The sequence below is a fragment of the Calypte anna genome, chromosome 1, assembly GCF_003957555.1.
Source record: "Calypte anna isolate BGI_N300 chromosome 1, bCalAnn1_v1.p, whole genome shotgun sequence".
NCBI classification, from domain to species: Eukaryota; Metazoa; Chordata; class Aves; order Apodiformes; family Trochilidae; genus Calypte; species Calypte anna.
The window spans coordinates 195086303-195105452 of NC_044244.1; positions in this window are offsets into that span (position 1 = coordinate 195086303).

Here is a 19150-nt window from a genome sequence, read left to right on the forward strand (position 1 = left end):
TCTCTGTCTCTCTCAAAGAACTGCCTTTTAAACTTCCCAGCATCAAATTTAGCTCCAGTGTCACCCATCTTTTCCCTTGGGCTTTTATGTGTTTGTCATCTTCCCAATAAGTAATTCATGACTGCTGCTGCCCTCCAGCATTGCTATAGACTTTCACAGCCAGCAGTGGCTGTTGTTGTGGTTTTTTGGGTTTTTTTTGCATGGTCCATCTCTTTTTTGTGAGTTACCAGCTGGGTGACCCCTTGTAAAGCCACCAGGGAGCCAAATGCTGCTGGTGATCACACATCACACCTCACAGATGCTTCTCACCTTCTCCCCACTTCAGCTCCTCCCATGCCCACATGGCCCACTGTATTCTTTTCCTTGTTATTTCTGCTTTCATCCTCTTTGTTCCCACTTTTCACCTTCACAACCCAAAAGCTGGGGCTTCCCTTCAGACCCAGTCGTGGTAAAATTTATAATTTTCCTTTCTCTGCAACTTCTTTTGGTGCATAACAGCAAATCACAGCTCGGCAGAGATTACTTCAGGCTGCAGTAAATATTGCTGGGATGATCCTCTCAGGCATCAGTTTCCTGTGGTTCACAGGAGTCCCTGTGCCTTTTTTGCACATTGAGGCAATATTACACATCTTGGGGAGGAGGGAGGAAAGAATTATAATAGCCAAATAACTTGGGCCTTCAGAGCATCTCTGGCTTGGCAGCTGAGAATCACAGAATTGTCATGGTTGGAAAAGATCTCTCAGATCACAGTGTCCAGCTGTCAACACCCCCCATCCCCCATAAAATAAAATATATTTATCAATGTCTGTATCATCATATCCAGTAGAACATGTCCTCAAGTGCCTCATCCACATGGGTTTTAAATACCTCCAGGGATGGTGACTCCACCACCTCCCTGGCCAGCCCATCCCAGTGCCTGACTGCTCTCAGTAAAGAAATTCATCCTCAGATTTGGGCTAAACCTCCCCTGGTGCAACTTCAGGCCATTTCCTCTGGTCCTGTCATTATTCACTTGAGAGAAGAGCCCAGCACCCACCTCCCCACAACCTCCTTGCAGGGAGTTGTAGAGAGCAATGAGGTCTCCTCTCAGCCTCCTCTTCTCCATACTGAACATTCCCAATTCCCTCAGCCTCTCCTCACAGGACTTGTTCTCTAAATCCCAATAATGACTCCAATGAAATGGAGGGGTGGCAGAAGACTCATCCTTAGCTTCAAGCCCAAGCCCTGAAGATGCAAAAAACTCTCACAGGGGAGAAGGATTAACATGGCAAAGGAGAAATCTGGTCCTAGCATTGTTCACTTAATAGAAGAGCCCAACACCCACCTCCCTACAACCTCTTTCCAGGGAACTGTAGGAAAATAAGGTCTCCTCTCAGCCTCCTCTGGCTCGGAGCTGTGAATGCACAATCCAGTTGCTCCTTACTGGTCTGAGTGAGAGGGAGCTCGAGGACCCCATCTGACCCCATCTGTGGTGTGCTGAGCCATTTTCTGACCATTTCATGTGTCTGGGTCACCAGGGAGATTGAATTGCAAAAACTCTCACCCTTCAGCATGCTCTGGATGCCCTGCCTGGTTTATGTGACAGCCTTCTTGTTCTTTGCTGGACTGGTTGGGATGGGGATCAGTGCCACCTCCATAGCTTGCCCTCCACAACTGAAATTTGGGCTGCTGGGACTTAAAATCTGGGTTTTATTCTGCCTAGAGAACAGACAAGCTGAAGTGAGCTTCTTTAGCTCTTTAGAAGAGATAACTTTTTCTTTTGCTTTAGATGAGGGTAATTTGTGGCATTTTATTAAGCAATATTTCATGTGACATTTCAGGGTCATTCCCATCTGTCACCTAAATATGGAGCTGGGAAGAGTCTGTAACCTGGCACAGGAGCATCCTGTCTCCCTTGAAGTTTTTGGATACGTGGTAAGATGTTTATTCAATTATTCTGAAGTAGAAAACAGAATGAACAGAGGGGACATGAAAGGATGGGATTCAGTTTGAAATCAGGGCCCCACTGAGGCACTGGCACTTTTGTGCCTTCAAGGGAAGTCAGGCACCTCAAGGAATGATGTAAGCAGCTTAAATTAACCCTTTTCTAATAGACCTCAAAACATCTAGAGTTTGAATTAATAGTGGACACTCAATGCAATGTTTTAGTAGTTTTTTTGAGGATTGTCCCAAGCCTAAATCACCATTGTGTTGCTCTCACTTAAACTCATGCAAAATAGTCTGAGAAAGGGCAGAATGATGGTGGTTGGTCTGAATAAGTCCAGGGCAATTCCCAAAGCCTTTCACTAGGAATTTCCTAATGAACTGGAAGCAGCAGTGATCCCTGGGGGCATTTCATAGAATCACAGAATCTTGCAGGTTGGAAAAGACCCTTGGGATCATCAAGTCCATCCATCATCCCTAACCTCCCCTAAACCATATCTCCCAATATCACATCTTAAAGACCCTTAAAGACATCCAGGGATGGTGACTCCACCACTTCCCTGGGCAGCTTATTTCAGGCCACTCTTCCTGTGAAATTTTTTTTCCTAATTTCCAGTCTAAACCTACCCTGTAGCAGCTTGAAGCCATCCTCTCTTATGCCATCACTAATTACCTGTGAGAAGACACCAGCACCAACCTCTCTACAATGTCCTTTTCAGGGGAATGATGAAGTTTCCTGAAAACCCTCTACAGAGGGAAGAGCTGAAATGGGATGAGCTGAGCAGCTTGGTCCCTGTTTCACCACATCCAGTGTAGAAAAAGCATCATGCAAGTGATGTTTATTAAAAGAAATATGTCTAAGGAGAGTGGTGCAAATGCAGATCAGCTCTGATCTCTGTGTGATCACAGATTTCTTCCCCTTCTCTGAATTCCTGGTGTATTGATTCCAATCCCCTTTCCTCAACAGCTAAAATAACCAGCACAGCTGGACCTAATGGGGCCTGGAATAGGACAATGAAGGACAAAATAATCTGTAAATGGTATTTTTTTGTTAGCCAGGCATAGCCAAACTCCCAGCAGTGATTCAGGGTCACCTGAGCTGACCTACAGCATCATTAAAACAACAAAATTCCACTCATTAGGAAGTTCACTGCTGTGGGACTGACTATACCACAGCACATCATCAGGAGCCTCTGGCAGGAACAGTCAATATTGAAGCAGAAATACCCAGTTATGAGAGAAACTCATAGAAGCTCTCAAAAATATATAGCTCAGAGTCTGCATTTGGGAAAATCGATGAAATTTATCAAATTGCCAAAGCTGCTTTACAGGATGTAATGATCAGTGAAACCATGGTCAGCCCAGAGAGCTGCCAACACATGATTTGCCCTCCTGGGGATTTTCTTGATTGTTCTTTTCTGCTTCTGCCTTCAGGGGTGGCTTGAGCTTCTGAGTGATGGCTTGCACAGCCAAGATAAATGCATTTATTGGCTTAGTCTGGAAGATGCTACAGATCAGACCATGGTTTGCTTAGGCTTGCTCTTTCCCAGGTCAGGCCTTCTCTGGTGAAAGTGAGATTTTCTTCCAACTAGATCCACATTTTCTGACAATATTTGAAGCAGAGACTTCTCTTGAGCTGCAGGTCACAGACCCTAAACTCAACCATCCCAAGAGATCCAAGTGTGAGCTGAAGGTCGTGATGGCATCTTGACCATTTGGCCTCCTGAATTCAAAGGATTGGCCACAGATTTCCATACCCAGACCTGATTATATCACAGGCAGTGTTACTGGGAGCCAAAGCTACTGGGAGCAGATCCATAGCTCAACATCAATGCTCTGCTGGGATGCCTGGGATGGTCAGTAAAGGAAATTTCCACTGGAAGTGACTTCAGCATCACTTTCTGCTTTGGTTTTTTTCTTTCATCAAAACACATTAAAAGTGATAAAGTTAAGCACTCACAGCAGAGGTTTTCCAAGCTACCTGTGGGAATCTGGCTGCATGTTTCCCTTTTAACCAGACAAAAGCCTCTTGGTAAATCTTAGCTCTTTGCAGAGGTGCAAAAGTCTTAACTCCCCTCTCTTAGAGCCCCAAAAGTGGCCCACACTTTTATGCAGCAAATCAGTGGCACAATTCTTGTTCTAGTGACAAGTTCAGCCTATTCCAGCTTGGGATCCTAACAGTCCTTAGAAGATTAGAAGCATTAAATAACTGTGAAGGGATGTAATGGAGATGTTCTCCCCATGTTATGCTCTTCCCAGTGCAGCACCCATCTTTTTCTGGGGTGCCACCACAGAGGGTGTCCAGTGGTGTGAGAAAAGGAGACTTGGGCATGAAAAGCCTGAGAAGCCAGAACTTACTTTTCCATTGGGTCTATTGGAGCCAGAATGTTTAATCTGCAGAAAGGCAATCCCTCTTCTAATTTCCTCCAGCCTTAGGGGTAGAGGTAGAAGGAGGAAGGTGGATTACACGTTTAAAAACAGGATATCAGCTTTCTTGAAGTCAGGGAATTTAAAACTGGAGAGGCATTAAATTTCCCCTTCCTTGACTTCCCCCTTGAGGCCCAGAAGTTCCTGTGCTCTGAGAGGAACTTTTTACCAGCACCTAGGATGCTGCTGCCTTCCTGAGCAAGCAGACGTGGCAAATGCATTTTAGAAAGAAGCATAAAATCTCAGCAGAGACTGAAACAACAGCTTCCTTTGTCTCTTGCCCTCCTCCCAAATGCTTATGCAATTGAAAATGAAATTGCACCTCTGGGCTGAGCTGCAGCCCAGCTCCTCAGAGGCCCCTTCCATCCAGTTGGCAGAGGTTGGGCTCTGGCAAGGCTCAGTGTTTGCAGAACCCTTTGGAAATGCAAAGTGCTGCTCAGCACTGAGTCATGCAGCTGGGACTGGGGAAAAGTGAAGCCTGTGGAGCCTTGGAATACATCTGGATCCTTTATGGAGAGACATTGGGATCTCTGGGTTAAGTGCAGAGTTTGGATTAGCAGCAATAATTCAGGGTGGAGCACAGGGGGACTCAGTGGTGGGGGCTGCTCCAGGAAAAGTGGCATCTTGGGGTGGATTTGGAGGCAGAGTTGTTTGTTTGGGACTGACAGGCATTCTCTTTTGGACTGAAAATCATAGAATTATTAAGGTTGGAATAATTTATTAAATTATTATTATTATTATTATTATTATTATTATTATTATTATTATTACAACAACAACAACAATAATAATATTAATAAAAAAATTATTATTAGATTATCATTAAAGTTGGACCTCTAAGATCATCTGTCCAACTGTCAACCAAACAACCACCAAGCCAATGTCCTGAACTGCCATATCCACTATTTAATTTTTTTTTTTACACCTCCAGGGACAGTGACTCCATCACTGCCCTGGGCAGACTATTCCAGTGCCATTCTTTCAATACAAAGTTTTCCAGACAGTTATCCTGCTCCCCAGAAGCCTGGCTGTGCAAATCCAGGCAGTTAACCCAAGGTCAAATAAAGCTTCTGGATCCAAATAAAGTTTCCTGGGCACCCACATCACCTGAGTGCCATAATACCTGGTGTCCTCCCTGCCTCCTGTGCCCATTTCTGTATCAATAATGATTCCCATCTGATGGGTGAAGAAGTGGGGCAAAAGGGCCATTTTTGCAACCCCTTTTCTGATGCTCTTGTTCAAGGAGCCCTTTTCCAGGACTCAAAACAACCCATGGTAACCATAGGTGCCTCTCTTGGGTATCTTATTTTATCCAAAGATGCTGACCCAAATATGTTATAAGGAATTGAGTTTGAATCAGCCCTTTTAGGGGATGTGAAGATCTGTCCCTTTGCTGCTTTTCTTCCACTTTTGCAATTATCCATTTATATTCTTATGTTTTTTTTTTTTTTTTTTTTTTAAGAAAAAGAAATACCAACTGGGATGAAAAAAAAAGAAAAAAAGTAGATGGTTCTTTTAAAAAAAAAACCCTTTCTCTCTTTAACTTCAGTATTGTGAGCAGATCCAAGCAAAGCTCCATCTGCAATATCAATTTGAGTTCCTCCTTCCCTCTTTCTGTAGGGAGAGGTCTCTGTTAGGCAAATGATTAATCTTGGAATAATAAAAAATTGCAGCTGGAATCAAGAGCCTGGCTGATGCAGACAATAAAACCATAGGAAGGAGTAGAGAAAGAAGAGATGGCTTAGGGTTGCTGGGCTCAGAAATCTCCCCGTCTGTGTGGCTGCTTGATTTCAACCCCCCCTGCAGAGGATTTGAGCCCTGCACAAATTAATCCAACTGCTGACATGGAATAAAAAGGGAGAATATAGGAGGGAAAATCTACCTGAAATAGAAGTGATACCTGCATTGGGGGAGGCAGCCAGCCCACAGTTTATACCCCATGTGTAACAGCTTCTGTAAGGAGGGATGGAAACAGAAACCAGAAGGAAAATCCCACTCTGTATTGATCTGCAGATATGGGGATCTCCTAATTTTTGCCATGAATTATGCAGTGAATAATATTTTGGCATAGCAGGACTGCATAAAAATAACAAGCTGGGATGTCTTTGGGATTCATTTCAGCTTAAAATTCCCTTAAATACGGGCTTGAGCCCAATACCTGCTCAGCAAATCAAGATGTGCAGTCACTTGGTTCCCAAATCTTTTTACTCCTAAGGGTCTCAAGGGCTTTGCAATCATGAACATGGCAAAACATGAGACATCAAGGTGTCCACAAAGTACAATATGGGAGCTACCAGCTTAAAGATGCTAAAGACCTGGGATCTCATGATGTGCTCTCATCTCAGGTCCTCTCTAAAGGTGATGGAGGTGAGGACTTATGAACCACATGGCAGAAGATCTTCTGGACCACCCTAATACATCCAGAAGTCCTTGGCTGAGGTTTAGGGTATGATGGGTGAGCCTAAGAGAACTGGTTATGTGATGTGTCTGACCATACTTAGGCTTTGACTTCGATAAATAGAGTAGAGAGAGGGTCTTCTCTTGATTTGCCCAAAGTCTCACCACAGATTTTAAGATTTTGACCTTAAATGTGAATCCTCATCATGACAACGTATTCAGCTCACCAGGAAAATGATGTTTTTCAGCTGCTCCTCAACATTTTCCAAATTGGCAGGAGGAAGATGTCCCTCCCCTCTTCTCCTTCTCCTTGGAGCCAGATGCCCTTGGAGACTGCTTGATGGTTCAGGGTTTTAAGCCACAGGGATGCTCACTTCTGGGCTGTGTATCCCAGGCATCCAGCTTGCTGCAGGGCTTGGCAGATGATCCAGATTCCTTGGCCTGGCCCTCGACCACAACTTCATCTTCAGATGCCAGGAGCAGTAACACTGCCCCTGGCTATCCACGGAGCCAGAACTGCCACTCGAAACCAAACCAGGAATAAAGGAGGAACAGTCACAGAGATTTTGTGAGCAAGACACACGTAAACAAAGATGTTTTGCATTTGGAAACCACAAAATTCAGTAGTTTACAAAGAATTCCTTGTGCCCACCCCCCCCTCTAACACTCCCTGTTCTCTTCATTTATATTCTCCCATGCTGTCTCTTGTCCTACTGACCTTCCCTCATCATGCCCTAGAGAGAAAAACAAGAGCAAAACACATCCTCACCAAAAGCCCAGCACCCTGGGGGCAAGGCAGATGTGTGCATTGACTTTTTGGGGACATGGATGGAGAAATGCCCATCTGGGAAAGGATTATACATTATTTAATCCAGATTGCTCCTGCTTTGGGTCCAGAACTACCAGGGCTGGAAAGCATCTCTTAAACCACTGTGTGTTAGAGAGCATTACAAGTGTTTTAGCTTTCTCCCCACTGCCTCCCAGTACTGACACCATTCTCATCATTGTTCTCTTCCACCTTCTCCATCCTCTGCTCCAGATTTAGGAAGAGGTGGGAAGAGCTACAATGCCAAGAAGAAGAGATGAGGGAGATCAGCTGGACTGGGATGTTAACTGCTGGAAGGTGTCTCTGGTGGTTCCCATCCCTCCAGGAAGCCCTTTGTCTGGATCAAATTCCAAAACCAAGCTTCATAACTAAGCACCAGTCACAGACAGAGCCTGGCCAGAGCCCAGCTCCCTCAAACTTGGACACCTCAGATGTCCACATCTTTATTTCCAAGTTTGGTGCAGCTCTCAGCACACACATTTGGGGCCACATCTTCCCTCACTGATGCCTTCAAGTGCTTTTGCTCAGCCAGAGAAAGAAAAATAATCCTGTGTTTCATTTTCTTTCCCTGCCTTGTTGTTTCCAGTCCTCCAAACCATGTGCACCTTCTCCCTTGGCCCCTCTGTGAAAACTGATACCAAGCCCAGCAAGCTCTTCCTCTTGCTTAAGGAGTTCAGTTTGTACAACTGAAATCTGGGAAATTCAGACCAGAAAGAAATAAAAAGAGCAGAGGAAATATCCCCAAGGGAACATGGGAGGGCCTCAAGCACCAGACTTCCCACCAGTCACAGCTTCATCCAACCAACAGCAATGGGTTTGGTTTAGGATGGGATACCCCAAGACTCAATATGATGCTGAGGACCAATACCCACTCTCTGTAAAACTCTCCTCTACTCTGATGATTTTGCCCAATAAAAAAAGAAAAAACACAACCTCCCCCCAAAAAACCCCAAAAACAAACTATCAAGAAGTAAAGAAAATTAAATCTCAAATTCCAAGCTCTGAACCTGACCACAGGAAGTGTTTTATTCCTGTCAACCTTTCCACAGCCCACTGGGAACCTCTCCATTGCCTCTGAATTTATGGGGAAGATATTAAGTTACTGCAAGGATGACCCAGATGAAAGGTAGCTACAGATGCAGAGGGAGGGAGAGAAAGAAACAGCACAAACAGTTGTGATTTCATTTTTATTTCACTGAATAAACCAGGCTGAGTAACATCAGATCAAAACACTTCTCCAGTCCACGTGTGTAGAAGAATTCTGAGAAAAACTGGAAACTTCTTACACCAGGGTCTTGTTTCCTTCATAAAAAAGATAGGAAAATCTTAAATTCTTAAATATAAGAGCCACGGCTGGTCCTCTCCAGCCAAAAGGAAAGATGTCTTGTCTGGGCAGTGGAATAAACTCAAATAACTGAGCTGAAAAGATGCCCCACCAAATGCTGGACTTTTTACCTGAAAGAACGAAATAATGAACAAAAGAAAAAAGGAGAAAAAATTGGTTTAATTTGCCTCTTTGGTAAAAAATTCCAGCCAAAGTGTGGAGTTCTCTCTTACCTCCCATGTTTTATAGGACCATGGAATGCTTTGGGTTGGAAGGGAGATTTAAAGGTCATCTAATCCAACCCTCCTGCAATGAGCTGGGACATCTTCAACTAGATCAGGTTGCTCAGAGTGCTTAAGCAGGCTGAAGTCTCAAGTTAATCAGGTGCCAAACTTGCCTCTTCTCAGGCCCCTTGAGTTTATTCCACTGCCTAGACAAGACATCTTTCCTTTTGCCTGGAGAGGACCAGCTGTGGCTCTTCTTAGATTGAAGAATTCAAGATTTTCCCATAGTTTTTATGAAGGAAAACAAGACCTTGGTGTAAGAAGTTTCCATTTTTTCTCTTGAAGCCACAGATGGGAAACATGCCTACCTGTGAACATTTTGGATGAGAGTGGCTCAATAAGTCCTTTTTTAACACCAAGAGAGCCGGGCTGATCTGCTGGGTGGGTAGGTGCCTCCTTCAACCACACCAAATCTCTTGGCATGAGCAACTCTGGAAGCTTTGGGGGTCTCCAGACCATAGCAGGCATCTTACCAGGCGTGCACAGGATGTTCTTAATTGGTAGATGGACACTGATCCTTCTGCTGGGGTGGGAAACATGGCTTTGGGGTGGGAAACATGGCTTTGGGGTAGGGAAACATGGCTTTGGGGTGGGAAACATGGCTTTAGGGTAGGGAAACATGGTTTTGAGTCAATGGTGCAAAGATGCAATATATGCAATGGGAAAATATTCAGCTTGGTGGTTTTGATTGGAGCAGAGAGCATTTCCAACAACCTCTCAGAGCTGACTTGAGGAAGCAGCTCCTGGTTGTATCTTGATGGCAACTTCAGCTCTGGGAAGATGCTCCCCAGAGGAATGCAGGGGACATCCAGCAGGCAGGAGTAACCTTGGGTGTCTAACTAAGGATCCACACATCCCCTTTTCATGCCTCTGTGTACGAGGCAAACATGACTGCTGCAGGCCACACTGGATATCCTAAAAAACATGCTAAAAAAACCCAAAACACCTTTCTGTCTTTCTCCTCTAATGATATTCTTAGAAGGAGAACTTTGGCTTCTGGTTGGATCAGCAATGAGCTGATGAATAATATCCGATGAGCATAGAATAAAATAATGGAATTACAGAATCTTTTTGGTTGGAAAAGACTCAGATCATCAGGTCCAACCACTAACCTAGCACTACCAAGTCCACCACTAAACCACCTCCCCCAGCACTACATCTACACAGCTTTTAAATCCCTCTGGGGATGGTGATTCCATCGCTTCCCTGGGTAGGACAGGTTGAGTCCAGGCTTAGAGTCAGGGTCAGAAAATCCTGCTTTTTGATAAGCCTGGTAGTGCCCCTTTGATCTCCCAGCTCCTTCCCACCCTTCACAAGACAGTTCAACATTACACCTCTTGTTAATTATTCATCACAGTCCATATTTGCTTAGGTAACAGTTCACATCCTGAACTCCCCTGACCCAGTCTGGGTTGTAGATTAGCAAGAGCTGAGGCAGTGCTGATGGAGGGTGAGCATGATGGACCAGCTCTTCTTGCTTCTGTAAGAAGTTTCAGGATGACTTTGCAGTGTTTTGAAGCATGCATGATCTTTGCTTCTCATTTCTGTCCCGGAGGAGTTCCCAAGGTTTAGGTTGGAGGTGTCATATGAGTGAAATTAAACTCAGGTTTGTGAGGCAATGATTAAAGAACAACTTCAGGTCTTGCAGATCCCTTCCTTGGAGAATGATGGGTTGGGTGGTGAGCTGGGGCACAGGAGAAATAGAGGAGACAAAGAAATAAGGGGTCTGGGGAGGGACTTTTCATACAGCCCCTTAATGGTTACTCCAGGGAGGGAATGACAGGGTCATGGGTGGCAAGGAAGCACCAGGGCTGAGTAGAATCACAGCATCACAGATTGGTTTGGGTTAGAAAGGACCTTAAAGATGATCTGATTCCAACCCCCCTGCCATGGGCAGAGACACCTCCAGGTATCTCCAAGCCCCATCCAACCTGAGCTGAGACACTGCCAGGGATGGGGCAGCCACAGCTTCCTTGGGCAACCTGGGACAGGGGCTCAGCACCCTCACAGGAAAGAATTTCTTTCTAAGATCTCATCTCAATCTCCTCTCTTTCAGCTAGAAACTCTTCTCCCTTGTCCTATCACTCTACATCCTTATAAATAATCCCTCCCCAGCTTTCCTGGAGCCCCTTCAGGCACTGGAAGGCTGCTCTTGGGTCTCCACAGAACCTTCTCTTCTCCAGGCTGAACAACCTCAACTCTCTCAGCCTGGCTCCAGAGCTGCTCCAGCTCTCTGAGCATCTCCATGGTCTCCTCTGGACTCACTCCAACAGCTCCATCTCTTTCTGGTGTTTTGGGGCCCAGAACTGGACCTAGAACTGCAATGGGATCTCACACGAGTGGAGCAGAAGTTGAGAACCCCCTCCCTTGACCTGCTGGTTATTCTGCTTTTGATATAACCCAGGACCAAGTCATCCTTCTGGGCTGAGTTGCTCTATCCAGTGCTGGTTAGGTCCTGCTTGGAGGATCCATGTGACTTCTCAGGAATTATGGGGTGATTGCACCATAGGTGATGAGAGGAGTCCTCCACCTTTTTCTGAGCTTGAAGAGGGAGGAGAAACTTGGGTCAGGGCTGTGGGTGAAAAAAATCCTCTGGAGTTGGATGTGGAAAACAGCCTGTTGCTGTTTATGGAATGATAGAATGGTTTGGGTTGGAAAACACCTTAAAGATCATTTATTTTCTACCTTGCAGGGGCACCATGGGCTACAATGGGCACTGCCAGTGTCAGGGAGATTTTTCTTCTGCAAGGCAACCTAAAGATTGTTCAAATGCAGCTCCATGCTGAAGGTGATCCACGTGCAAATCCTGCACAAAAAAATATGGTGGTGTCTGAGTCTGAGACTGGTTCTGCTGTTAACTCTCCTTCAAATAAATTAATGCAAAAACCTGCTAAAAGCTGCCCAGGGAGTAACTTCTCTGGACTGAACCTCTCCCTAATTTCTCACCTTAGGAGAATGGGGCAAGTAAGGTCTCTGTAGAGCTGGAAGCCAAGGATGGTCCTGCAGATGGGAGCCTCCCTGAGACAAAGGAACCAAAACTGTACTTGACAGGCATCACTTTTATGGCTTCAGGACATATTTGGTTTGCCCTGGAGGATTTTGGAACTAGCTGGAACTAGATGATCTTTAAGATCTCTTCCAACCCAAAGCTCTCTATGATTCTATGATTTTATATCCTGTATTCCCTGGCACAGTTACTGCAAGGATCTCAGGTCTAGGGGTTAGACTTAGTGATCTCTTGAGGTCCCAGAAATTCTTGAGGACCCTGAAATTCTGTGATTCTGTGATCTGCTGGCCAGCAGGGTACAAGCCAGGTCTCTGCTGGCCACCAGAGACTGCCATGGGCAATGGCAACTACATTACTCCTTGGTGTGCCTTCAAAACCTGAACTTTTTGTCAACATTGAGAGTTTGTGTCCTGCTGCACCCTCTGTGACCCATGTGCTGTGCAGAGGAGGGTGAGGTAACTGGGGAGCAGAAGGAAGAGCCTGAGCACAGCATGATGCTGCAAGGAGAGGAGAGGATGCTCCTTCATCAGGCATGGCCCTCACCTTTCTCCTCTGAAGGAAAATCCACTGGGGAAGCTGGGGTTCAGTCTCCTGCATGTAATCCTCTCTCCAGCCACATCTTCTGATCTTCACATCCTCTGCTTCCTGACTCTGTGTCAAACACAGAGGGATAGAGGCAGGCTGGTGCTAGGCTGCCTGGCTTCTGGGCTGCTCATCATCCTTTCTGGGCCCCTCAGTTCAGGAAGGAGATTGAGGTGCTGGAGCAGGTCCAAAGGAGGCAACTGGGCTGGTGAAGGGATCCAGCACAGATCCTATGAGGAGAGGCTGAGGGAGCTGGGGGTGTTGAGGCTGGAGAAGAGGAGGCTCAGGGGAGACCTCATCACTCTCTGCAACTCCCTGAAAGGAGGTTGGAGCCAGGGGGGGGTTGGTCTCTTTTCCCAGGCAACTCTCAGCAAGACAAGAGGCCATGGTCTCAAGTTGTGCCAGGGGAGGTTTAGATTGGCGATTAGAAAGAATTTCTTTCTGGAGAGGTTGATCAAGCATTGGAATGGGCTGCCCAGGGAAGGGGTGGATTCTCCATGTCTGGAGATATTTCCAAAGAGCCTGGATGTGGCACTGAGTGCCGTGGGCTGGGAACTGCAGCAGTAGTGGATCAAGGGTTGGACTTGATGATCTCTGAGGTCCCTTCCAACCCAGATGATTCTATGGTTCTATGACTCTTGTATTTGCTCAGCTGTGGCTTTTTCCACTTTGGAGGAGTTTCCCTAAAACCAGCAATGATGGTGGTGATGATGGGGAGAAATGGTTGCCTTTTGTTCCCTCCTTGAAAAAGGCTATTTAAAGAGGCAGGTAAATAAATAAAGGAGTTTTCCCTACCAATACAGGGGGTAAATACCCTGCTCTCTCTATATATATAAAAGCTTTGGGCATCACAACAGTTTCAGTAGCCTGATTTCCAGTGGAAAGCACCTGACAACATGGTGCAATAAGGAAAGTACCTGGCAGTACCCAGAGACTGGGAATTGCTCTGCTCCCACCCTTTCTGCACAACACTGGGTGGGAGGGGGTCTTGCACCTGTACTCTCTCCTCTGCCTTTCATACCCTCTTGCACAGCCCATCCTTCAAGCTGGGACTGAGGTGATGTCCAGGGATGCCCAGGGTGATGTCCAGGGATGCCCCAGCAATAGAATGGTTGCTGAATAAGAAGAGCCACTGCTGCCCTCCTGGGATTTCCCAGAGACACCTGAGGCTGAGCCCTGGGTTAGGTTACCCTGGGTGGTACCCAGATGGGTCCCCTGGGTACCCCAAAAGCATCACCATGTGCCTCTGTCATGGTCTCCTCCCAGCCCAAAAGGATTTGCTTGCTCCTTTCTTCAGACTTTTTATTCCAGATTTCAACCATGGTGCAGGGTCATGTTTGGGGTATTCTGCTGAGGTAAAACCTTATCTGTCAGTGGGACAGTCTTCTCCTCCCATCCCCTTATCCTGCTTACTAGTGAATCACAGAATGGTTTGGGTTGGAAGGGACCTTGAAGATCATCTAACTCAACTCCCTTGTCATGGGCAGGAACACCTTCCACTTGAACAGGTTGCTCCAAGCTCCATCCAACCTGGCCCTAGACACTTCTGGAGAAGGAGCATTCCAGGACTCAACAGGTATTGTCATAGCTGAGAAAAATATATATTGGAGAGGACTTTAAAGCTATTGATTCAGGGTGTGAATCAACATCTGATACTTCTCCAGTAGGCAGAGTTCCTCATGCAATGGGGTTGTCCTCATCCCATGAGTTACTGGAAAAGTATGGAAAAGACAGCCCTGTCCTGCCAGGAAATCCATCCAATAGTATGTTCCTGTGGTTATTTTAATTTTTACATAGAAAAAAATCTGTTACACAGGTGAAGCACCTCATGGACAAATGGGGAGAGCTGTAGGTTTGGTTTTGTTACATATGTTCAGAGGTGGAAGGTGTTGGTGCTGTTGTTGGTGGATGTGGTTTTTATTTTAAGGTTTCTATCCCTAATGTGGGATTGCTCACATCACTGCAGGGAAAAACACTCAGACAGCCAGAGTGTGGACCAGCTGCGTTTCCTCCTTCTGGGACACGTTGCAGCAGGACAGATACTCAAGTGCTCAGCTCTCAGCACCTCTTAAAAAATCTTTCCCCTTGCTCTGGGAACTGTCCTGGCTCCAGCCTCTGCAAACACTCCTCATGTGTCACTGAACAGAGAGGAAAAAAAACCAAGAATCATCAACTGCAGAAACACCCAAGCCCCATAAGGAACCTAAATAAAAATCATCCCCTCAAGAAAAAGCAACAATTTGGATTTTTTTTTTCTTCTACTTTTGTTCCCTGACTCCCTTAGGTATTTTATAGGAGTGTCTGAGGCATTGCTCTCTGCCCTGATGAGAAGGCTCTGGTCCTGCAGTCTCTGCCCCAGCAAAGCCCTCCCTGTCTGGAGAACTTTTCAGAGAAAGTTTCCTCCAACTCCTCAGCTGGGCAGGCTGCCAGCAACGCCAGCCCCTCCGGGCTCATCAGAAGAGACCTTGTACTACATTTTCCACTAGACTTATCTAATCTTGGCTTGAGTCCATCTAGTGTTTGTGCAGTAATTACCTCACTAGGCAAAACAGTTCCACTGCCTAATTGTCTTCACTCTCAGGAAATTGTGCCTAATAGGCAGCTAAATTTAATCTCCTCCGCCTCGCTCCATCCACCGCTGCAAACCTGCCCAGCCCTTCTCCCTCTGCTCACAGCTCTGTAGGTGAAGCCCTCCTCTGGCATGATCAGCTCTTATTTCTCCAGGTCAGACGTGTAAAATTACTTCCTAGGGCTCTTGTGAGCTGCAGCCATCATCCTTGACTTCTTTCTTCAACTTTTTTCTGCAGCCTTGCAGACCACGTCCAAAGTGTGTTCAGCTGCCAAGTGCAGTGAGCTCTTTCCCTAGCCCAGGAAGGTAAAGAGAAGACAGAGATTTTTTAAATCTTCACTTACAGGTTTTCCAGAGAAGTTGTGGCTGCCCCATCCTTGGATGTGTTCAAAGCCCCCCTTGGATGGGGCTTGGAGCAACCCCTGGTCTGGTGGGAGGTGTCCCTGCCCATGGCAGGGGGGTTGAAACCAGGTGATCTTTAAGGTCCTTTCCAACTCAAACCATTCTGTGATTCTATGATTCTCTCATCATGAGCCTCAAAAACTTCTTCTTTTTTTTTTTTTTTTTTTTTTTTTTTTTTTTTTTTTTTTTCCCCACTCTCTTTCAATGACTGATGTATCCTTTATTTTCTAAATGGCAGGTGAATGTTTGCAGACGATCAAGAAGATGGATCTTTAAATAAAATGTCATGTATTTTACTGGATGAATTGGCACTGCTGGAACACAGTGAGTTTAAGGGCATAGCAGTAGCCATGAGTCCTGTTACAATCCAAAAGAGTCCTTGTCCCTGGTCTCCCCCTAGTTTGAATTTACAAATATTTTTGGTGAAATATCTTTAGTCAAAGAGTCAGTAGACGTCATGAGTGTTTCCATGTTGCTTCTCATCTTAAAGTCTTTCCCACGAATCTTGAATACAGCAGCAGGGAAAATCCAAAATTCTGAAGTCTGTATTTTGGGCTGTGGAAGATCATGACCTTTAGGTGCATCTGCTGCTAGAGAGGAGCAAATCTGAGGGCTGGGGGAAGCAAGGATCAGGTGGGGTTCTCCTCTGGTGTGTGCTGTGTAGATATTTAAAAGGTGTGTGCTAGGGGAAGTTATCAGGAACATCAAGATGAACCCATATTTGACAGGCATCACATGAGGAGAGAACAGTGCCTGGGGAGAACTGCCACATGAGAAAGGGCAGGACCTCTTCTCCCAGCCCCTGTCCCCTGAAAGAGAAGGTGACTTTGCTCTGCACCCCTCTGCCACTTAGAAAAACTGCAAGAATGCAACTGGGTTTCACAATGGGTGTTAGAAACTTGCCCTCAGCCAACCCCCTCCAGACTTTGCACTTTTGTCATATTTGGCCATGCCCAAGCCCTAGGTACCTGTGTCTGTACAGGAACCACATGTTCAGTTTGCTACCTAGCTGTGCCCTTGAGCTTTGCTTCTCAATACATCATGTCCTGTAACACCAGATGTCTTTAGGAACCCAACCTTGAGTTGGGTCTCTATCTTCTACTGAAAAGAGCAGCAGCAGGTTCAGGATATGGGGGCAGCCAAACATCTCAGTGGGCTTGGAACTGGCTGAGACATCAGCTGCTGTTTCATGTCCATTCTGCCTGCCCCAGTGTTTCCCCAAAATGTGCCCTTTGCCACAGCTCCACGATGAATAATCTCTGTACCCACACCTACACAGCCTCCTTCCTAAAACTCCACGCAGCTGCCTCACCTTCCCTACACTGATTTTTCCACCAGCTCCTTTCCAAGAGGTTTCTAATTACTATTTTCCAGCTCACAGCCATATGAGACTGGCCTAGCAGAGCCTCATGGTGGGAGTGAGTGGGAGGAAAAAAAAAAAAAGGCTGTGTTTGAGCTCAGGTGATTGCACCATCCTGGTAGAACCAGTTTCCCAAATGAGTCGCATCCTGCTGGGCTTTTAACACCTCCGGGTTGGCACATCCCCCGTCTCTCTCATGTCTGTGCTATCCCCAACCCCTGGTGGGAAGGAGGTTAATTTTTTCCCTGAGAACACCTATAGATGGTGGGAAAACAGGGATGTCCTCCTTCACCTCCTCCTTCTTGAGCCATCACTACTCGAGTGCCTGTTTTAGCGCTGCAAAGGCTTCCACAGAGGACTTGACCCTGGGCTGCTTGCCGGACAGAGCCACAGCTGGCCAAGAGCTAAGGAGAGTTTGCTACTACATTGCATCCCAGATTGCCTTTAGGTCTTCAATCATTTCAGGGATTTCAGCCACTTTTTGCAGGACCCAGTGCAACAAGTTCAGTTTGTGCTGAGAGCTGTGACATGCCCCATGTCAGTAAAGAAGATCAAGGCTGAAGGGGATGTTACACCCAACCTCCAGGCTGAAGAATTGTAAGAGATGTAGATGAAATAGGAAAGTGCTCATGTTAAGGCCTCGATGAGTTTTTGGGTCCCAAGTGTTGATGGAAATACCATTTGCCCTTGCAAAAGCAAACAAGACACATGGCAGATTGCAACCAGGGGGGGCAGGAAGCACAGAGCCTCATGGTGCCCTTCCTAAACAAAGGCATTTTTCAAAGGCAGGACCAGCCAAGGCTTGTAAAATACTGACTCCATGTCCTGGGATCTCTGCAGGGTCCCAGGGTAGAAGCCAGCTCTGATAGGATGTTGTTTTGGTTTTTTTTTTTTTGCATGTTAAGAATCTTTGGTCAGTTTTCTGTAGCAAAACAATCACAGCAACAGATGCACAAACTCACACACACACAAAATACTCCCATGGCTTCTCTTCCCTCATGGCCAGAAATTTAATGATCAAACTTTTGGCCCCGTTAAAACCCCTTTGAAGTCAGAGAGGCTGAGGTTTTGTAGTTGTTTTTCCTAAAGCTCTCTGTAACTGCTGACATATGCTGCACATATGGTTTCAATGGGATTGGACTTCCGATCAGTTTTGTTTTTCTTTTCTTTTGGACTTGACAACGTCCCTACTCACCATCCACCTTTCCACGAGGAAGGGACTTTTAATAAGATTCCCAGAAAGAAATTCACTTCTGCAAATTCATCACAAATATAACAAATAATATCTCCTTTTCATTTTTTTTCCCTCCCCCTCCCTTTGAAATCTGTGGGAGTTTGCTCAAAGGAGAGAAGCTTTAGGTGGGACCATGCTTTACTTCCCCAAATGCCCTCAGGCAAAATTATTAAAGAGTAATTACACATCTCTGCAGATGCACTGGGAATGCACAGATCACTTGGTTGAGTTAAGACAGCACTGAATCTGCAAGCAGGCAGCTGTGCTTTTATTTGTAGCATGGAAATTTTATGTAAGTCCCAGTGGCAAATGAGATGACCCTTGGTAAGGTGCTGCTCATGGCAAGAGGTTAGAATCTGGCTCCATCTCTCAAAAGAAATGGGTGGTCTTCTGCAGTTATGAAGGTGACTGCAGACAGCAAGAATCCTCTCTGGGATTTCCTTTTAAAAACCATTATCAGGGTTAAAGGTATCTCTTGAGCATGAACATACTCTTGTGGCTTCCAGTACTTGAATGGAGCCTAAAAGATAGCTGGGAACAGACTTTTTAGCAGGGCCTGTGGAAATAAGACAAAGTGTGATGGTGTTAAACTAAACAAGGGGAGATTCAGACAGGAAAGAAGGGAGAAATATTTTACAGTGAGGGTGGGGAGACGTTGGAAGAGGTGTCATGAGAGATGGGAGATGCCCCATTCCTGGATACATTCCACTTCAGATTGAATGGGGCTCTGAGCAGCCTGGTTGAGGATGTCCCTGCTTACTGCAGGGGTGTTGAACTAGATGAGCTTTAAAGGTCTCTTCCAACCCCTTCTGTGA